Raw genomic sequence first — 21661 nt, forward strand, 5'->3', positions numbered from 1 at the left:
TCGATCACGATCGACAGGTTGGCAACCACTACCATAAGATATAGGAACAGAAGCAGGCCATTTGGCCCATCAAGTCTGCTCTGCATATTGCAGTTTTATGTCTAATTATTATAAGTCTGAATTATTTTGAATTAGTTGTTGTAGCAAACCTATTCCTAGTATTTCCTCAAAGACAAAATGTATAAAGCAAAGAACCTCGTGTAATTAATGACTCTATCCAATTACAACTGGGCAAGCATTTAGACAGGGACTCAGGAAGGAATGATTTAGGGGGACTAGCTCAGACAGGCACCTTGGTTGGCATGGGTAAATTGTTGCAGAGGGCGTCTTTCTGTGTGCTGTTTAACCTCTGACTATATGACTCTGATGCACAAGTGCTCAGCAGTGATGATACCAGCAAAATACAGCTAATAACCCTGATATTCAATAGCATTAATATCAATGAATTCCCCCATTATCAATATCCAGGGTGTTACCATTGACCAGATACTGGAATACCAAAAGAGATCAAAAACTAGGAATCCTGTGGAAAATACTTCACTGCCTATCTCCCCAAAGCCTGTCCACCATTTACACAGTCCACTGCTGGAGTGTGGTGGAATACTTTCCACTTCTCTGAATGAGTACAGTTTCAACTCCATATAGCCCACTTAATAAGCATCCCACTCTTGTACAATACTTTACAGATCTGCAGGTTGTACCAGCTACGAGGATAAAGGTATTAAAAGTATGTGAACACCAATACATGGAGGTCACCCTTACAACCCACACATCTTGACGTGGAAATATATCTGTCATTTCCTTCAATATCACTGGGTCAAAATCCTGGAACTCATCATTGACAGCATTGGGGATATACCTGCATCTCCAGACTGCAGCAGTTCAACATGTCAGGCTGCTGTCACCTTCTCCACAGCAGTTAGAGATGGACAGTCGAATTCTGGTTCAGCCTGCAAAGCCCACGTCCCTTGAGAGATGTGGGGCAGCATGGTGGCGTAGTTAGCACGCCGCATCTATAGTACCAGCGATCCAGGTTCAATTCCAGCCACTGCCTGTGAGGAGTTTGTATGTTCTCCCCATGACCGTGTGGGTTTCCTCCCACAGTCCAAAGATGTACAGGTTGGTAGGTTAATTGGTCATTGTAAATTGTCCTGTGATTAGGCTAAGATTAAAATCGGGGGATTGCTGGGTGGTGCAAGAGCCTATTCTGCACTGTATCACAAAAAAATAAAATATATTCAAAAATGAGCCCCCCATCGCAAAGGATATTGTATATCTTCTTACTAGGGAATTCCTCAGTTTGATTCTGGGTGCAATCTAAAATTGACCTAATTAGTCTTTGGTTTTAGATTTTACAAGTTCCTACCCTAGGCACAATGGAATTGTTTGTGTGGTGATGTTGAGGAAAGACGGGATGTAGCATTGCAGTACTGGTTAAAATGCGTCATTCTTCACCATGCCACGTGCAGTTTTTCAGAAATAATGAATACTCAAATTTTGAGAATGTGGTTGAAGTTGAGAAACTTGAGAGAATGAAGATATCAAATGAGCTGAGCATTCAATATTATTGCAGTATTGTTAATGGTCAATACAAAACTGGCGAATGTGTTTATGCAACAGATATCTCTTACACCTTTATAGTTGTTAAGCAACGCACATAAAATGCTGGAGGAACTCGGACAGCAAACAGTCAATTTTTCAGGCCGAGACCCTTCTTTAGGACCAGGTTCTGATGAAGGGTCTCAGCCCAAAATGTCAACTGTTTACTCTTTTCCATAGATGCTGCCTGACCTGTTGAGTTCCTCCAGCATTTTGTGTGTGCTGCTTTGGATTTTCAGCATCTGCAGACTTCCTCATGTTTTGCTGTTAGCTGTTGAATATAGCTGGTTATATAAATATTTGGCAGCAATAAACCTGCAGAATTTCAGACAGCAGAGTTGAGACATATGAGATGCAGGCAAATAATAGGACAGAGAAGGCAATTACATCTAGTAAAATGAAAAGGGACAGGATAAATGAATGGGATTAAAGAAGTAATTGGTATATTTTGTGTACTAGTAGGTGAAGGGTAGTTCTCAAAAATGAGTCCATTGTCTGATTAACAGTTAATTTTTTGGATAAAGTGATGAAAGCTGATGAGGGTAGCACATTTGTTAAAGTCTACACAAATTTTATAAAGGTTTTGATAAGGTCCACAAGGCCAAGTCCCCAAATAGAAGCATAATTTCCTTCACCTGTTTATTTTCACCTCGGTGGCAATTGTCCTAAAATTACCATTAGCTTGATGATCTTTGGATCGAATGTCAGTATGGTGTACAGGAAGTTACATTTTTGACACTTGCTGTTTACTTTCAACAATAGATGGATTTTGATTCAGGACTTGTTGATGTTAAGTGACTATGATAATCAAATCCTCAACACTGCTGGGATGAGCATTACCCTGCCTTCCTTACAGTTTTTAACACTTTTGTAGTAAATGGAGACATGCAAGTTGCCCTACAAGTTACACACCACCAATATAAGAAAAGAAAATATTGCCATGTTTTTATTACTACTAAATCAAAACTTGGAAATCCCCACCTAAAGCTACTTGAAGGCAAATCCTTTGCTTAGTCATGCCCCACCCTGTAAAAGTCACCAAACTTAAGAAAATATTTAAGATGTTAGCCTCCAGCGCCCCAGGGCATGCCCTTTTCTTGCTGTTGCCATTGGGTAGGAGGTACAGAATCCCGAAACATAGAAAACCTACAGCACAATACAGGCCCTTTGGCCCACAAAGTTGTGCTGAACATGTCCCTAACTTAGAAATTACTATGCTTACCCATAGCCCTCTATTTTTCTAAGCTCAAAAGTCTCTTAAAAGACCATATTGTATCCACCTGCACCACCGTTGCTGGCAGCCCATTCCACACACTCACCATTCTCTGAGTAAAAAAACTTACCCCTGACATCTCCTCTGTACCTACTCCTCAGCGCCTTAAACCTGTGTCCTCTTGTGGCAACCATTTCAGCCCTGGGAAAAAGCCTCTGACTATCCACACGATCAATGCCTCTCATCATCTTATACACCTCTATCAGGTCATCTCTCATCCTCCGTCGCTCCAAGCAGAAAAGGCCAAGTTCACTCAACCTGTCTTCATAAGGCATGCTTCCCAATCCAGGCAACATCCTTGTAAATCTCCCCTGCACCTTTTCTATGATTTCCACATCCTTCCTGCAGTGAGCCGACCAGATCTGAGCACAGTACTCCAAGTGGAGTTTGACCAGGGTCCTGTAATGTTACAGGGATCGTGGGATTGAGGCTCTTAAACTCAATCCCACGGTTGATGAAGGCCAATGCACCGTATGCCTTCTTATCCACAGAGTCAACCTGCGCAGCAGTTTTGAGTGTTCTATGGACTCAGACCCCAAGATCCCTCTGATCCTCCACACTGCCAAGAGTCTTACCATTAATACTATAATGTGCCATCATATTTGACCTACTAAAATGAACCACTTCACACTTAACTGGGTTGAACTCCATCTGCCACTTCTCAGCCCAGTTTTGCATTCTATCAATAGTCCTGCTGTAACCTTTGACAGCCCTCCACACTATCCACAACACCTCCAACCTTTGTGTCATCAGCAAACTTACTAACTCATCCCTCCACTTCCTCATCCAGGTCATTTATAAAAATCACAAAGAGAAGGGGTCCCAGAACAGATCCCTGAGGCACCCCACTGGTGACCGACCTCCACGCAGAATATGACCCGTCTATAACCACACTTTGCCTTCTGTGGGCAAGCCAGTTCTGGATCCACAAAGCAATGTCCCCTTGGATCCCATGCCTCCTTACTTTCTCAATAAGCCTTGCATGGGGTACCTTATCAAAGGCACACTCAGTGATTCAGGAACAGCTTCTTCCTTCTGCCATCCGATTCCTAAATGGACTTTGAACCCTTGGACACTACCTCACTTTTTTAATATATAGTATTTCTGTTTTGCACATTTTTATTCTATTCAATATATGAATACTGTAATTGATTTAGTTATTATTTTGTTTTTCTTCTATATTATGTATTGTACTGCTAAGTTAACAAATTTCACGTCACATGCCAGTGATAATAAATCTGATTCTGATTCTAAATCAGCAAACCTTTAAGAGTAAGAGGTTAGCATGTAGCACACTGGTATAGGAGCTTGGAAGCAGAAATGTTGGAAATGATTTCAACCTTTTTCATATATGAAAATTAAGTACAAAAAGGAGAATCCTGCAGATGTTGGAAATTTGAAATATACCAGATGATACTCTAATTGTCTGTCTAAAACTAGAGGACGTAGGTTTAAGGTATAAGCAGAAAGATTTAAAAGGGAGCCAAGGGGCAAATTTTTCTGCCTTAACTTGGTTCAGGAAAGTGATTTCTAAATCTGCCATAACTTAGTTCTAAGAGTCCATTTATCAATATTTTATTGAACAACCTTTTCAATTTCTTTAATCTTTGATCCAATTATAATAGGCATTAAGTAATGGAAAGGAGTGTGTATTCTATTGGTTGTTGACTCATCATTTTATTCATTTGCTAGGTGATGGATGTTTGATGAAAGAGCTCGCCCATTTGTTCCTAGCTCACACAGTAATCACACCTTAATCCAGATCCTCGAAGTTGTTATTGTTGTGTTTATGATTTGTTAACCCTTTGCAATGGTGTCTGTGTTTTCCTGACCAACAGACTGCAATCAGTAAGGATAGACAGCAACAGCTCCGCTACGATCATTCTCAACACTGGCATCCCTCAGCCCCCTATCCTTGTATATTCACGACTTTGTGGCTAGATTCTTCTCTCATGCCATCTCCAAGCTTGTAGATGACACCTCTGAGGTGGACCTTGACTTAGTAATGAGTTTGAGTACAGGTGGCTTGACAGCATTTCCCTCAATTTCAGCAAAGTAAAAGAGACTTCAGGAAGGAGGTGGGATCCTATTTACTTTAAAGGTAGGGAAGTCGAGGGAATTGAGAGTTTCAAGTTCTTAGGACTGAACATCGTCAAAGGCTCTCGTGGTACAACAACATTGACATCATAACCAAGAAGGTTCACCAACACCTCTACCTCCTGAGGAAGCTGTCATCAAAGGCTCTCGTGGTACAACAACATTGACATCATAACCAAGAAGGTTCACCAACACCTCTACCTCCTGAGGAAGCTGTCTTTGACACTCACCAAATTTTCTCTATGCACCATAGAAGGGACCTATCTGGATGGATCAGAGCTTGGTATAGCAACTGTTGTTAGTATAGCAACTCAAGCAAAAGTACTATATTTAAAGGATTTTTAAAAAAATGGTCTTCCTTTGAATATCAGGCACACAAGCCATTTGTAAGAACATAAGAAAAAGGTGCTCAAGTAGGCTATTTGGCCCTTTGTTCTAGCATTGCCTTCATTGTTCATCTGTGTTCTACTTTCTTACACTAACTCTGGATTCCCTTAATATCAAAAACATCTAAAATTCTTGTAAATCGTGGATTTAAGAAACAAAAATTTACACCTTGTTGGGAAGAAGTTTTCATTCTTTTGCTTCCTAATTTGCCAACTCACTGTACAAGCAATCGTATTTAAAGTTTTGGTTTACTTTTGTATTGAATTTACCACTCAACAAGTGTGGACTGCCAGCAAGAAGATGCAAAAGGAAGTGTGCAACAGCCATCAGTGTAGAAACTGTTGCAAAATTGTGCTGCTGTGTGAAATATGCATATTGCCATTTGCAACTAATTTCCTGCTGTTTAGTGTTATTTAAATCACTTGAGAGGCAGTTATCCTACACTGCAAAAGAATAGGTACTATAATTTCTGAGCAAAATTGTAAGACTTTTGAATTGCACTGTGGTTTAATCTGTCAGAAGTTTTCTTCATATAACCAAATCCATCACAAAAAGAAAATCTGCAGATGCTGGAAATCCAAGTAACATACAAAATGCTGGAGGAACTCAGCAGGCCAGGCAGCATCTAGAAAATGCATACAATCGACATTTCGGGCCAAAACCCTTTGGCAGGATATTAATAAATATTGGTTATTTGATTTCCATGTTAAATTCTGTAACTACAAGGACACTGGAAAGTACTGAAACAGAATAGAACAGACAGGAACAGGCCCCTCTAGCCCAGGACATCTGTCCTGACAATGATTCAAATTAAACTAAACTTGCCTATCTATCCATTGTCTCTCCATTCCCTGCATGGTTCATGTGCCTGTCTAAATGGCTCAAACTCCATTATCATATGTATTTCTTCTTCCACCACCACCCCTGGTAGAGCACTCCAAGCACCTACTACTCGGTTTAAAAAAAATCTTACTTTGAAATCTCTTAAAATTTATCCCTCTGTCCTTAATGGTATGATCTCTGGTATTTACCATTTTTACCCTGAAAAAATGACTTTGACTACCTACCCTATCTTTGCCTCTCAGAGCTATATGTAGTTTCACCTCAGCATCTGACATTCCGGAGAAAATGGTTCACTTTTACCCAGCCTCTCCTTGTAGCTAGGCAGCAATTTGGTGAACCTCTTCTGCAACCTCTGCAAAGCCTTCAGTCCCTTTGTAAAGGGGTGACCAGACCTGCTACAACATTCCAAGAAGTTGTATGCAGCTGCAGTATGACTTTCTGACCGATGAAAGCAGGTATGCCATATGCCTTCACCACCCTATCTACTTGTGTTACCAATTTCAAGGAGGTATGGACTTGTACCACTGGGTCCCTCTGTATGGAAATACTCCAAAGAATCTTGCTATTTACTGTATATTGTTCGGTATATTTGACTTCACAAAGTGCACCACCTTACACTTGCCTAGAAAAAACTCAATATGCCATTTCTCCACCCTTATCTGCAACTGATCCACATTCTGCCGTATGATTTGACAACTCTTCTGTACTATCCACAACTTCTCCAATTTTCGTGTCGTCCACAAAGTTCCTCATCAACCAATCTACATTTTCATCCAAGTCATTAATATATGACCATGAACAACAGAGGTTCTAGCACTGATCCCTGTAGTACTCCCTGGTCACAGATTCCATCTGGTAAGAATACCACTCCCTTCTGTCTTCCACAGCCAAGTAATTTGAATCCAATGTACAAGTTACCATGAATTCCATGATTCTTAACCATCTGGATCCTCTTGCCATGAGGGATCTGTCAAATACTTTACTAAAGTCAATGTTGACAACATCCACAGTTTATTCCTCATCATTATCTTCACCTCCTCAAATTAAAAAAAAAACAATTAAATTTGAGGACATGACTGGCCCTGCCCAAAGCCATGCTGACTATCCCTATTAAGCCTACACTGTAAGTAAATCCTATCCCTAAAAACCCTCTCCAGTAATTTCCCTACCAGTGGATCTCACTAGTTTATAATATCCCAATTTGTTTCTATTCCACATAAACAAAAGAACAACATTGGCTACGCTTCAGTCCTCTAAGCCTTTGCCTGTAGCTACAGATGATATAAAGATTTTTGTCAAGGCTTAGCAATCTCCCTTCAAAGTTCAAAGTAGATTTAGCCTGGCCTCAGTGGTTGGGAAGATGTTGAAGTCTATTATTAAGGATGTGGTTTCAGGGTATTTGGAGGCATGTGATAAAATAAGCTATAGTCAGCATGGTTTCCTCAAGGGAAAATCTTGCCTGACAAATTTGTTGGAATTCTTTGAAGGAATAACAAGCAGGATAGACAAAGAAGAATCAGTTGATGTTGTGTACATGGATTTTCAGAAGGCCTTGGACAAGCAGCCACACATGAGGCTGCTTAACAAGTTAAGAGTCCATGGTATTACAGGAAAGCTACTAGCATGGATAAAGCAGTAGCTGATTGGCAGGAGGCAAAGAGTAGGAATAAAGGGAGCCTTTTCTGGTTGGCTGCAGGTGACTAGTGGTGTTCCACAGGATTCTGTGTTGGGACAGTTTCTTTTTAAGTTGTAAATCAAACAATATATTTATGGAAGGAGATTTCCAGGTATGTTATAATTATGCATTTTGAACTAATAGTAGGTAATAGCCAATCTGGTGAATATATATTAACTTTTCTACTAGTTCTAGTCATGTCCTAATTAAGGAAGAGGATAACAAAGTTGTTACTAAACAACCATCAATGTCTTGTGTTATCTTGACTTTGTCCTTGACTTTGAAGGAAGTATACTGTAATTTTAAAGTAGATTGAAGAGCAAATAGATGAGAGACAGCAAGACAGTAATAGAAACATAAATAGTAATTAGCCAAATCAAAGGTGGTGATGATTTGGCATATTGGAGGGCGAATGAAAACCTAGTTGAGTGGTACAACAACAACAACCTCTCAACATCAGCAAAACCAAAGAGTTTATTTATTGACTACAGGAGTAGAAACTGGAGGTCCATGAGCCAGTTCTCATTATGGAAATAGAGGTAGAGGAGGTCAGTAGCTTTAAATTCCTTGGCAATAAAATATCAAAGGATCTGAACTGAGACAAACATGTAAGTGTCGTCACAAAGAAGGCACAGGATGTGGAGTTATTATTAATGATCTTTCAAGAATCACTAGATTCTGGAATGGTTCTGGAGGACTGGAATATTGTAAATGTTACTCCACTCTTTAAAACTTCTCTACCTAAGTAATAGCAATTACACACACTTATCATTATGCCAGGGTCCGGGTCCTAGAGTAAGGCACTACTTGGTTCTTGGACAAGATGTCACACATAGGGCTAATAAACAAGATGAAGAGCCCATGGTATTACAGGAAGAATACTAGCATGGATAAAGCATTGCCTGACTAGCAGAAGGCAGAGTGGGAATGAAGGAGCCTTTTCTGGTTGTCTGCCAGTGATCAGTGGTTTTCTCAGATCAGTGTTGGGACCACTTTTTTTCATATTAAATGGCCAGGTCTGCGGATAATATAAAGATAGATGGAGGGGCAGATAGTGTTGAGGAAGCAGGGCGCCCGCAGAAGGACTTGGATTGAGAGAATGGGCAAAGAAGTGGCAGATGGAATACAGTGTAGGGAAGTGTATGGTCATGCACTTGGTAGAAGGAATAAAGGCAAAGACTATTTTTTAAACGGGGAGCAAATTCAGAAATCAAAGGTGCAAAGGGACTTGGGAGTCCTCATGCAAGATTTGCTGAAGGTTGAGGCAGTAAGGAAGGCAAGTGCAATGGTAGCATTCGTTTTGAAAGTAACAGTATAAAAACAAGGACTGATGCTGATGCTTTTTAAGGCATTGGTCAGACTCCACGGAGTATTGTGAGCAGTTTTGGGCCCCTTATCAAAGAAAGGATGCACTGGAGAGGGTCAAGAGAAGGTTCACAAGAATAATTCTGGGAATTACAAGGTTAACATATGAAGAGTGTTTGATGGTTCTGGACCTGTACTCACTGGAGTTTAAAAGAATGAGGGGGACCTCACTGAAACCTATTGAAAGTTGAAGGCTCCGATAGAGTGGATGTGGTGAGGATGTTTCTTACAGTGAGGGATTCTATGATGTGAGGCACTGCCTCAATAAAAGGACTTCCCTTTAGAACAGAGATGAGAAGGAATTTCTTTAGCCAGAGGATGCTGAATTTGTAGAATCATTGCGACAGGTTGCTGTGGAGACCCAGTCATTGGTTATATTTAAAATGGGATTTGATCATTCTTGATTAGTAAAGACATCAAATGTTGCAGAGGGGAGACCGGAGAATGGCTAATAAAGCAGCCATGATCGAATGGCGGAGAAAACTCGATGGGCTGAATGGTCTATTTCTGCTCCTATGTCTTATGGTCATATCACAACTTTGTAATTGGTTAAGTAGACAGAAATTGTGCAGAGAACCAAGACATTCCCATTCTGCCTGTGGGTAGTAAGACAACTCAACCAGCTTTGTGATGATGCATGTCACCTGCTAGAAACATGATATCTCGCATTTAAGAACATTTTACACTCCTTGGTTTGTATTCACACTCTGTAGTTGTTTACTCATCATCCTTATTCCCTTTGTCTCATCTATCCATCCCACATCCCCTACCCCTACCTTTAGTACAACTGAAAACTGTTACTTTACCCCAGTTCTGACAAAAGGGTCTTTGACCTAAATGTTTGACTTGGAAACAAGCTGTCTGCTCTGTAGAATGTTCCCAGCATTTCCTGTTTTTGTTTTTATTTCAAATAAGACAGTCTTTTTCACTTCCGCAACAAGAGCCCTGTTTCAACTTGCTGCTGCTGGAACCCTCACTCATTCTTGACTGAACTTTGGCTGTGTTAAGGAGGCCACAATATGCAAAATATTTTTACTTACCAAGCATAGAAATTCACTTGATGTAGAAATAAAAGAGTAAGGTTACTTAAATTAGAACACTATTATGGTTCTTGAGTTCGCTACCGTTAGAGACTAGTAATTTTAAATAAGAGCTGAGATGGTCAAAAAAGAAAGTGCAAAAAAAAGTAGGTTTACTGGAAGCCAAGCAGGGAGGCTTTATTTAGGGAGAAGTCTAGCTTCCATCATGTTGTGTTTTCCACGATAAGCTGATGGACAGCAAAATTAATGGGCACTTGTTATGGAAGATGCGAAGTGGGCTCACATTAGCTGATCAACTGGCAATGTTCATGGATGAGGAGAGCTGCAAGCTTAGACCCTAGTAACTGCCCTAGGTGGACAGCCGAAACTAAGATGAGGCAAGTGAATTGATGCTCACAAGATGGAAATGAGAGCATCATGATCCTTTGGAGTCACCAAATGAAGGTATAGAGCAGGGGGTCCTAGCTTGGGGCTCACTAACACCTAAGTTAATGGAAAAGGTCCACAAGTATAAGAAAAGTTGGGAACCCCAGGTATAGAGGGAAGTGGTAGACTTTTAGGAGGGACTTGAAACTAGGATTCCAAACCAAAAAAATAAAAAGATAATGAGATTCTTGTTTAAGGTGGGCAGAAGGAAAATGAAAGGAGATATCATGATAGGACAAAGGAGACTACATGAAGTTTTAATTAAAAAATAAAAGTAAACATTAGAAATAACAATGATAACACCACTGGTCTGGAGTGGATGTCAGAAATAAAACAATGTCAATAAGATTAGAGAGTTAAATTGTTGGTGTGTGGTGAATTTGAATTCGCAGGTCATTGCTACTGGTGTTGGGGAAGAATGGGATTGTTTTGATCAGGTGGCTTGTACTTGAACCAAATTGGGACCAGGGTCCTGGCAGATCACAAAACTATTACTGTAGTTGGGGGTTTACACTAAATACTAGAGGGGTGGGTTCAACAGTCTGGTAAAATATTGATGAAGTAAATGGAGAGGAGAGGTTGCTGAAGTCTCCAGAATAAAATAAAGTTTAAAAAGGGATAAGAATTTAACTTCAGGCAACATGGAAATATTTGAGAAGAGGGATGGTAAATGTCGAGTTGAAGATGGTTTATTTGATTGTGCACAGTGAATGAAACAAGGTAGATAAGCTTATAGCACAGTTAGAAATTGATAGGTATGACATAGTGGGCCTCAGAGTCATGTCTGAAAGAAGATCACAGCTGGGACTTAAACAATTCAACTCCTTTGCCCACCTACCCGTCTTATCAAAAAGACAGGCAGAAGGGATGGGATCGCTGTATTGGTAAGTGACATCAGATCAGAAGATGTAAAATCCTTATGAGTAGAGTTAAGAAACTGTAAGGGTAAAAATGTCCTTATGGAAGTAATACACCGGCCTCCAAATAATAGTCTTGATGTGGAGGTACGATTTACGAAAGGGGATAGAAAAGACATAAGAAAACCAGTGTTAAAGTGGTCAATAGGGACTTCAATATGCACACAGACTGGGAAAAGCAGATTGGCACCAGATCCCAAGAGAAGGAATTTGTAGAATGGCTACAAAAAACCTATCATCCACCATCCAGGCTATGCCCTCTTCTCACTGTTATCATTAGGTGGGGGGTATTGGGTCACACACCACCAGATTTAGGGTCCTGACTGGCATGGATGACTTCACTCAGCTCTACTCTGAATTGATTCTACGATCTATAGACTCACTTCAACTCACGATCTCAGTATTATTTTTATAATGCGCAGTTTGTCTTCTTTTGCACATTGGTTGTTTGTCACTCTTTGTTCATATATAATTTTTATAAAATTTTGTTTTTTTCTGTAAATGCCTGCCACAAAATGAATCTCAAGGTAACATATGCATATTTTGATAATATATTTATTTTGAAGATGGTTTTTACAGAATCAAAATCAGGTTTATTATCACGGACATACGTTGTGAAAGTTGTATTTTGTGACAGAGGTACAATGCAATACATAACATATATAAATTGCAATAAGAAATATAAAAAGTAAGTACTGTGGTGTTAAAAGAGAGCAAATTGGTGAGGTAGTGTCCATGGATTCATAAATCTGATGGCGGAGGTGAAGAAGCTATTCCTAAAACTTCTAGTGTGTGTTTTTAGAGCCCTGTATCTCTTTCCTGATAGCGATTAAAAAGAGAGCATGTCCTGGGTGGCAAAGGTCCTTAATGATGGATGCTACCATCTTGAAGATGTTCTCTATTCTATAAAGGCTAGTACTCATGATAAAGCTGACTGAGTTTACAACCCTCTGCAGCTTTTTCTGACATTGGCCCCTCCATGCCAGACCATATGCAACCAGCTTGAATGTTCTCCATAGTACATCTGTAGAAATGGTATGTCTATGGTGACATACCAAATTTAATTTAACTCCTAATGAAATATAGCTGCTGGCATGCTTTCATTAAGATTGTGTCAATATGTTGGGCCCAGTATAAATCCTCAGAGATATTGACACTGAGAAAACTGCTCACCTGTTCCACTGTAGACCCCTCAATGAAGACTGGTGTGTGTTCCCTCAACTTCTCCTTCCTGAACTCCACAATCAGTTCTTTGCTCTTACCATTTATTGTGTTGTGCGTTGAACCCTATATGTTTAGGGAGCTTAAGGTAAAAGAGACCCTAGGAGACAGTGATCATAATATAATAGAATTCATTCTGCCATTTGAAAAGGAGAGACCAAAATCCAGTGCATCAGTATTACGGTTGAGTAAAGGTAACTACAGAGGAGCTGGTTAAAGTTGATTGAAAGAGGACCCTAGCAGGGATGAAGGTAGTGCAGCAATGACAGGAGTTTCGGGAACTAATTCAGAAGACACAGGATCAATTTATCCCAGAGAAGAGAAACCAGGGAGGTTGAAGCAACCGTAGCTGACCATGGAAATCAAAGACAGCATAAAAGTAAAAGTGAGGGCAAAAATTAGTAGCAAGCAGGAGGGTTGGAAAGTTTTTAAAAACATAAGGCAACTAAAAAAGCAATAAGGGGAAGAAAAGATGTAATATGAAGATAAGATGACCAGCAGTTTAAACAGGGATACCAAAAACATTTTCAGACACGTTTTTAAAAAAAATGTAAAAGAAAGGCAAGAGTGGAAATCAGACACTGGATAATGACGCTGGGGATGTAGTAATGAGGACTAAAGAAATTGCAAACAAACTGATTAAGTACTTAGTGTCAGTCTTCACTGTGGAAGACACCAGCAACATGCCAAAAATTTGTGTGTCAGGGGCAGAAGTGAGTGTAGTCACTATTATCAAGGAAACTGTGTTTGGTAAGCTGAAATGGTCCAAAGTTAGATGAGTTACCGGCATCAGATGGTCCACACCCAATGTTCCCTCTAAGGTGTGTGCACACACACATCTTTTGCTATTAGCACACAAAGGAATTTAAACTGTGCACAACAGGTTGTTACCCTCTACCTCATTGGCATGTTGAGTATATTTCACATTTGTACACAATCACATTTCCTTTCCCGGTTTCTGATGCAGGCGGTGTTGACAACATGGAGTTTGTGATGATTTGTCTGCAGATTTTAGAACTGGCTTACTTACTCTGTTTTTATTGAAGAAATTATTGACTCACAATGTCAAATTCCAAAGAAGCAAAGGATGTGAAGTGCAAAAGAACTGCTGGTTCATTTAAAGCAAAATGGCTCAATGAAACAGTAGAAGTTGCTTCACTGAAAGCTCATGAGATCAGGAATGTGCAACTATGAGAAATATTCATGTACAATCCAGAAACTGGTGTTACCTGCATGTATTGTTGCGATGCAAGAGTTGCTGGAGAATATGTAAGTGGGAAGAAATGGAGTGATGTTTAGACACTTGACTTTTTAAAGTGTCATTTAGCAAACAAATCACATGGACAGCATGCAAAAGCTCTGGCAAGAAAATCCTTCATTACTCGCTACAGGCCTGCTACCTATGTTTTGTGAGAGTGCGGATGAATGAGAGCGAAAGCAATCCAGAGGAGATCAGAATTTTTATTGACAGTTATTTTATTTCTTTAACAAAAAACTGAACATAGTAGTTTATTAACCTTAGAATAACATCAGGTTTACTTCCACTTAAAAATTCAGTGTACACATGTTGTTGTCACTGGGCAAAAAATTACACAGCACAAGATTTTGTACACCCTGGTCATTACAAATTAGATGGAACATTGACTGCGCCCTGTATTGCTGAAGGAGGTAGCTGAAGTGATTGTTGAGGCATTAGTAGTTATTATTCAAGAATTAGGAATTGGTTCCAGAGGACTGGAAATGCCACTTCACTATTGAAGAAGGGAGTGAGGCAAAAGGCATAAAATTATAGGCTGATTACCCTGACTTCAATGATTGGTAGGATGCTTGAGACCATTATTAAGGATGAGGTTTTAAGGTGCTTGAAAGCATATGATAGAATAGGCTGAAGTCAAACTATAAGACTTTGGAGCAGAATTAAACCATTCAGCTAATCAAGACTGCTCCACCATTCAAACATGGCTGATTTATTTTCCATCTTAATGTCATTCTCTTGCAATCTTCCCGTAACCTTTCACATTCTTGCTGATCAAGAATTTATCAACCTCTGCTTTATACTTGCCCAAAGATTTGGCCTCCACAGCTATCTTTGACAATGAATTCCACAGATTCACTACCTTCTGACTAAAGAAATTCCTCCTCTACTTTTTTCTGAAGGGACGTCCTTGTATTCTGAGGCCATGCTCTCTGATCATAGACATCCTCACCACATCCACTGTACTAGGCCTGTCAATATTCGATAGGCTTTGATGAGACTCCCCCTCTCCCCCAACATGCTGTTAAACTCCAGCAAGCACAGACCCAAAGCCATCAAACGCTCCTCATACATAAATCATTTCATTCCTGGACCCTCTCCAATGCTTCACCAGTGCCTTATAAAGCTTCAGCATTACATCTTTGCCTTTATATTCTAGTCTTGAAATGAATGCTAAACTACATTTGCCACCCTTTCTACTAACTCAACCTGCAAATTATTCCTCGGGGAATTCTGCACTAGGCTCAAGTCATTTTGCACCTCCAATTTCTGAATTCTCTCCTTAATTAGAAAATAGTCTGCAGCTTTGTTATCAAAGTACATACACCGTATACAACCTTGAGATTTATCATCTTGCAGACACCCATGAAACAAAGAAACAGAATAGAACTCACAAAAAACACGCAGGCAATAAGACCGCTGCATAAAAAATTTGCAGAAGAGGACAAATCAAATCGTGCAAATAATGCAAAAAAGTAAATAAGAGCACATGGAACAAGAACTGCAGAGTCCCCAAAAGGGAATCTGCTGTGCTAAGGTGAGTAAAGCCAGTCCAGGAGCCCAGTGGCTACAGGGCAAAAGCTGTGCCCGGCCACCTCCCACCCAATGGAGACTGGTCAAGTACAGCTAATCGGCTCTGAGCACCTATTCATTTTCTGCTCTTGTCCACGAACATCTTAATCTTGATCAATGCTTTAATTGGCGCAAAGTAAAGGAGCTGACCATGGGTTCAGCTTTCACTATGACAGCCTGGTCATACCTGCACTCTTGAGAGTCCGGTTCACTGAATCTCCCAGGAGACTGCAAAAGCACCAGATCACTTAGTCAGTTCAAAAGTACATCCACAAAAGGGAAATGATAGTCTGCAGATCTAGTAATACACACAAAATGCTGGAGGATCTCAGCAAGTTGTGGTTTCTAAATGACAATAAACCGAAATTCAATTAAAGTCAGGCAGCATCTATGGAAAAGAGTGAACAGTCAATGTTTCAGGCTGATACCCTTCATCAAGATTGGGAAAGATAGTGGGTGATAGGTGAAATTGGGAGATAGGGAGGGATGCAGTAAAGAGCTGGGAAGTCAATTGGTGAAAGAGATAAAGGGCTGGAGAAAGGGGAAATCTGATAGAGGGTAGAAGACCATGGAAGAAAGTGAAGAGGGAGGAGCACCAGAGGGAGGTGATGGACAAAGGAGATGGGGTGAGAGTGGGAAAAGGGAATGTTGAAGGAGAAGGAGGTGGGGACAGTTACTGGAAGTTGGAGATATCGATGTTTGTACCATCAAGTTGGAGGCTACCCAGATGGAATACAAGGTGTTGCTCCTCCAACCTGACTGTGGCCTCATCATGGCAGTAGAGGACACCGTAGACTGACATTTTGGAATGGAAATGGGAAGCAGAATTGCAGAGGGTGGCCACTAGGAGATCCCACAGACAGAGCGTAGGTGCTCAGCAAAGCGGTCTCCCAATCTATGTCACTTCTCATCGATATACAGGTGGCCACACTGGGAGCATCGAATACAGTAGATGACCCCAGCCAACTCACCTGAAAGCACTGTTTGGGGCCCTGAATGGTAGTGAGGGAGGTGCTATAGGGCAGGAATAGTATTTGTTCACCTTACAAAGATAACTGGCAGGAGGGACGAAAGGATAAGGGAGTCGAGCAGGGAGCAATCCCTTCGGAAACTGGGGGAGAGGGCTTGCTGGTGGAATCCCTTTGGAGTTGGCAGGAGTTACAGAGAATTATATGCTGGACACAGAGGCTGATGGGGTGGTTGGTGAGGACAAGAGGAACCCTATTGTCCTTGCGTACAAGAGGATACATCTCGTTAGTTCTGGAATGAAAAGCCTCATCCTGAGAGCAGATGTGGCAGAGATGTAAGAATTGAGAGAAGGGGATGATGTTTTTACAAGAAACAGTGGGAAGAGGTATAATCCAGGTACAGTAGCTGTGAGAATCAGTGGGTTTATAAAAGAAATGTGGAATAACCGTCTCCAGAGATGGAGACATAGAGATTGAGAAAGGGGAGGGAGGTGTCGGAAATGTATCAGGTAAATTTGAGGGCAGGTGGAAGTTGGAGGCAAGGTTGATGAAATTAACGAGCTTGATTTGAGAGCGAGAAGCAGCATCAACGTAGTTGTCCATGTAGCATGGGAAAAGTTGAGGAGTGATACCAGTGTAGGCTTGGAACATAGACAGTTCCACATAACTGATAAACAGACAGGCATAGCTGGGACCCATGCAAGTGCCTATGGCTACACCTTTCGTTTGAAGGAAGTGGGAGGAGCCAAAGGAGAAATTGAGAGTGAGGACTAGTTCCACCAGACGGAGGAGAGTGATGGAGAGCAGAATTGGTTGGGTCTGGGTCTGGAGAGTTTTGAGGTCTTCCTGATAAGAAATGGAGGTGTATAGGGACTGGACATCCATAGTGTAAATGAAACTACCAGGGCCAGGGAACTTGAAGACATGGAAAAGATCCAGAGCTTATGAAGTATCACGGATGTAGGTAGGAAGGGACTGAACGGGTGGGGGGGGGGGATTAAAGAGTCAAGGTATGCAGATATAAGTTTGGTGGAGCAGGAACAAGTAGAAGAAGGTTTATCTAATAATTTTGTAAGTTGTCTGCGAAATGTTGCCGTTGGTTGCCAGTGCCATCTTTCCATCAAAGGGGATCTTTTCTGGATGGCTTCCAGTAACTGGTGTCAGTTTTGGGTCCACTACTTTTCACAATATAAGTTGATGATTTGTATGATGGAATTGATGGCTCTATGGCCAAATTTGTGGATTATACAAAGATAGGTGGTGCGGCAGGTAGTGTTGAGGAACGGAGTCTGCAGAAGGATTTGGACAGGTTGAGTAAATGGGCAAAGAAGTGGCAGAAGAAATACAGTATAGGGAAATATATGGTCATGTATTTTGGTAGAAGGAATAAAGATGAAGACATTTTTTAAAAAGGGGAACAAATTCAGAAATTGTAGGTGCAAAGGGACTTGAGAGTCCTAGTACAGAATTCCTTTAAGGTTAACTTGCAGGTTGAGTTGTAAGGAAAGCAGTGCAATGTTAGCATTCATTTTGAGAAGACTAGAATGTATACAGTAGTGTAGCAGTTAACGTATGATGCCAAAGATTGGGTTCCAGTTCCTGCTGCTGTCTGTAAGAAGTTTATACATTCTCCCTCTGACCCTGTGGGCTTCCTCTGAGTCCTCTAGTTTCTCCCACATTCCAAAGGTGAACAGGTTAGTAAGTTAAGGGCAAGCCATGTAGTTCCTGCAGCAAGGCAACAGCTAAGGGCTGCACCTAACACATCCTTAGACTGTTACTGATGCAAACAATGTATTTCACTGTAGGTTTCAGTATTTCAATGCATAGGTGACAAATAAAGCTAATCTTTTAAAGCAAGGATATAATGCTGAGATTTATAAAGTGTTGATCAGACAACTTTTGGAGTATTGTGATCAGCTTAAGGTCCCAAATCTAAGGAAGTATATGCTGGCATTGGAGAGCCTCTAGAAGAGGTTTACAAGACTGATCTAGGGAATGAGAAGGTTAACATATGAGGTGCATTTGAGAGTATATCTTGGATGGTGGGGGTCTCTGATAATGGATGCTGCTTTTTTTTATGACAGTGTTTCATGTAGATGTGCTCAATGTTTTGGGAAGATTTTACCCACAATGGACTGGGCTGTATTCACTTCTTTTTGTAGGATTTTTCTGTTCAAAGGCCCTTTAAAACAGAGAAAGAATTTATTTGCCAATGGGTGGTGAATCTGTGAAGTCTATTGCCACAGACAGCTGTGGAGGCCAATTCATTTAAAGTGAAGTTTTAAAATTTCTTGATTAGTAATGTGTTAAAAGTTACTAGTAGAAAGCAGAAGAATGAGGTTGAGAAGGAATAATTTGCCATGATCAAATGGCGGAGTAGACTTGATGGGCTGAATGGCACAATTCTGTCCCAATGACTGCATAGACTGCATGATTTCCAGAGATATCCCATAATATTTAATCCCAATAAGAAAAATATTTCAATGCTCATTTAAACTTTGAATTAAATTGAGTGTTAAAGCAGAACTCCTGAAACTAGATACTGAATTATTCAGTAGAGTTGAGTGGTGTTGCTTTTGTAAGAGTACCAAAAATTGGGAAATAGTATTTGAGCAGAGTTGGTGTTGCTGAAAAGATCACAGTGAAATTGTCAGGGAAGAATGGTAATGGGTCTTGCATAAGTAGCTTGAATGTATATGACTCTTTGGATTTGGAAGCCCAGAGAAAAGCTAGACCATTTCTCCCATTTGTTTGCTAACTTTCAGCAAAGGCAGACGTCATTCTGCATCAGCAGCACAACCCTTTGTCAGTTGGGATAAAAAGAATGTTTGAAGATCAAGTTCTCATAAAACTCGGGGCAACAGTGATTGTATATACTTCTGAGTCCTGGACCACAATAGGCATCTCAAGATATTGGAAATATAAAACCAACCCTGCCTTTGCAAAATCCTAAATCCATTAGAAAGAAAGCAAACGGACATCAGCATCCTCTCCCGGGCTACGTCCCTAACAATGAAGCCCAAATCATATTAACTTGACACCATTGGGCAGGCTAGGGGGATGATTTACCAAAGGAAAGCTGCAGCTACCAGGTCTCTGGCACTGAGTCTGGCTCTGTGGCTTAGAACGGAAGGTGAGGTGGGGGAAGGGGGAAGAAGAGGAGAGTGGTGGTGATAAAGAATTCAAATTTTAGGGGAACAGACAGGAAATTCTATGGACATGAAAGTGGAACGGTGGGTTAATAATTTTGCAGATGATTCAAAAGTTAGTGGTGTGGATAGTGTCGAGGGCTGTCGTAGGTTACAATGTGATATTGATAGGATGCAGAGCTGGGCTGAGAAGTGGCAAATGGAATTCAAGCTGGAAAAATGTGAAGTGATTCACTTCAAAGGCCAAATACAGAATTAATGGCAGGATTCGCAGCAGTGTGGAGAAACAGGGAATCTTGGGGTGTACCTCCATAGACCTCTAAAAGTTATTGTGCAACTTCATAAGGTGGTTAGGAAGGTATATGGTGTGTTGGCCTGCATTAGTCAGGGAATTGAGTTCAGAAGCCGCAAGGTAATGTTGGATCTTTATAAAAGTACGGTTAAAGCACACTTGGAGTATTGTGTTCAGTTCTAGTTGCCTCATAACAGGAAGGATGTCGCTTTAGAGAGTATGCAGAGAAGATTTAGCAGGTTGCTGTCTGTAACTGAGAGCATTGTCTAATGAGGATCGTTTGAGTGAGCTAGGATTTTTCTCTTTGGAGCAAAGGACACAGAATGGTAGGTATGTGGAACATGCTGCCGGGGTGGTAGTAGAGACAGATATATTAGGAATAACTAAAAGACTTGGGCACATGAATAAAAGAAAAATTTAGGGCTATGTGGGAGGCGAGGTTTAGATTGATCTTAGAGTAGGTTAACGTGTTGGCACAACCTTGTGGTTCAAAGGGCATGTTCTGTGCAGTACTGTTCTGTTCGATGTTATTTGCATACCTGTCAACTGATCACCAGAAAACATGCTGTAATCCATAGTTTGTCATGGGAGCGTTAACAGAAAAACTGAGAAGATCAATGTCATGTTTAAAGAAAAAAAATCAATACCCCATCACTCCTGAGAATCTCTGGCCCACAAAATCACAAAGTTGAGTAGCATTCGTCACCACCTCACTAACATTCTGTTTCATCAGGCACCATCTAGTCTATTTGCGAAAGAGTATCCACACTGGCCTTGTCAATAACCTCAGATCCTGCAAAACTATGATGGAGTCAAGTTGGTCATGTTTTAGTTGTTCTCCTGTGAGCAGTCTGTGAATGCCAAGGACAACCTGCTTTAACTCTGGTGTTGTCCATCCTCTGGCAGCTAAGGCAACTTTTCCACAGATGGGCCATAACCTGGCTCATGGAGTGGATAGTAGGTAGTTTATGAGGTAATGTGCACTTTAGGCCATTCATGCAGGGCTTGTTTTCTTCGCAGCGCATGCCCTTAAAGTTCCTGATACCATGCTGAATGTTCTGTTTTTAACAGTTGTGGGTCTGGAGTTGAGTGGAGGGGAGGGGAGGTGGGGAAGAATGTTACACTAAAGCTTTTTGCTTTTTTTATGTCCACTTGGTAATATCAACCCACCAAATTGTGTGAATTAGAGAGACAAAAACTGCAGATGATTGATATGTAAAATTTAAAAAATAGTGTAAATATTTAACAGATCAGGTCACGTCTGGGAATAGAAACAGAACTAATCTTTCAGGTAGAAGACCCTTATCAGAACTGAAATGGAATAGTGTTTCTGTTTTGCAAGTCTGGTGTTGACTTGGTAAATAACATAGCTAAGGGTATCTGGGCCCTAATATTAGTTTTTGATTTTGGAGAGGACGTTATTTGGAGAGGACATTGGTCCTTCTGGTGAATTTATAGGATTTTGTGAAGACAATATAATTTTTACTTTAGAAGCCTCCAGCAGGAGGTCCAGATGTCAGAAACATCACTTCAGTTTAAATAGCTGGATGATTTATTGCTAGGTTTTAAACCAATGACTCTT

The 21661-nt window shown here is 40.7% G+C and overlaps 1 protein-coding gene across 2 annotated transcripts in view; it reads left to right on the top strand.

The window, feature by feature from the left end:
• The window catches only part of sesn1 (sestrin 1), a 78355-nt gene that overhangs the window by 29850 nt on the left and 26844 nt on the right, over positions 1–21661 (top strand). The window lies entirely within an intron of this gene.

The sequence above is a fragment of the Hypanus sabinus genome, chromosome 10, assembly GCF_030144855.1.
Source record: "Hypanus sabinus isolate sHypSab1 chromosome 10, sHypSab1.hap1, whole genome shotgun sequence".
NCBI lineage: Eukaryota > Metazoa > Chordata > Chondrichthyes > Myliobatiformes > Dasyatidae > Hypanus > Hypanus sabinus.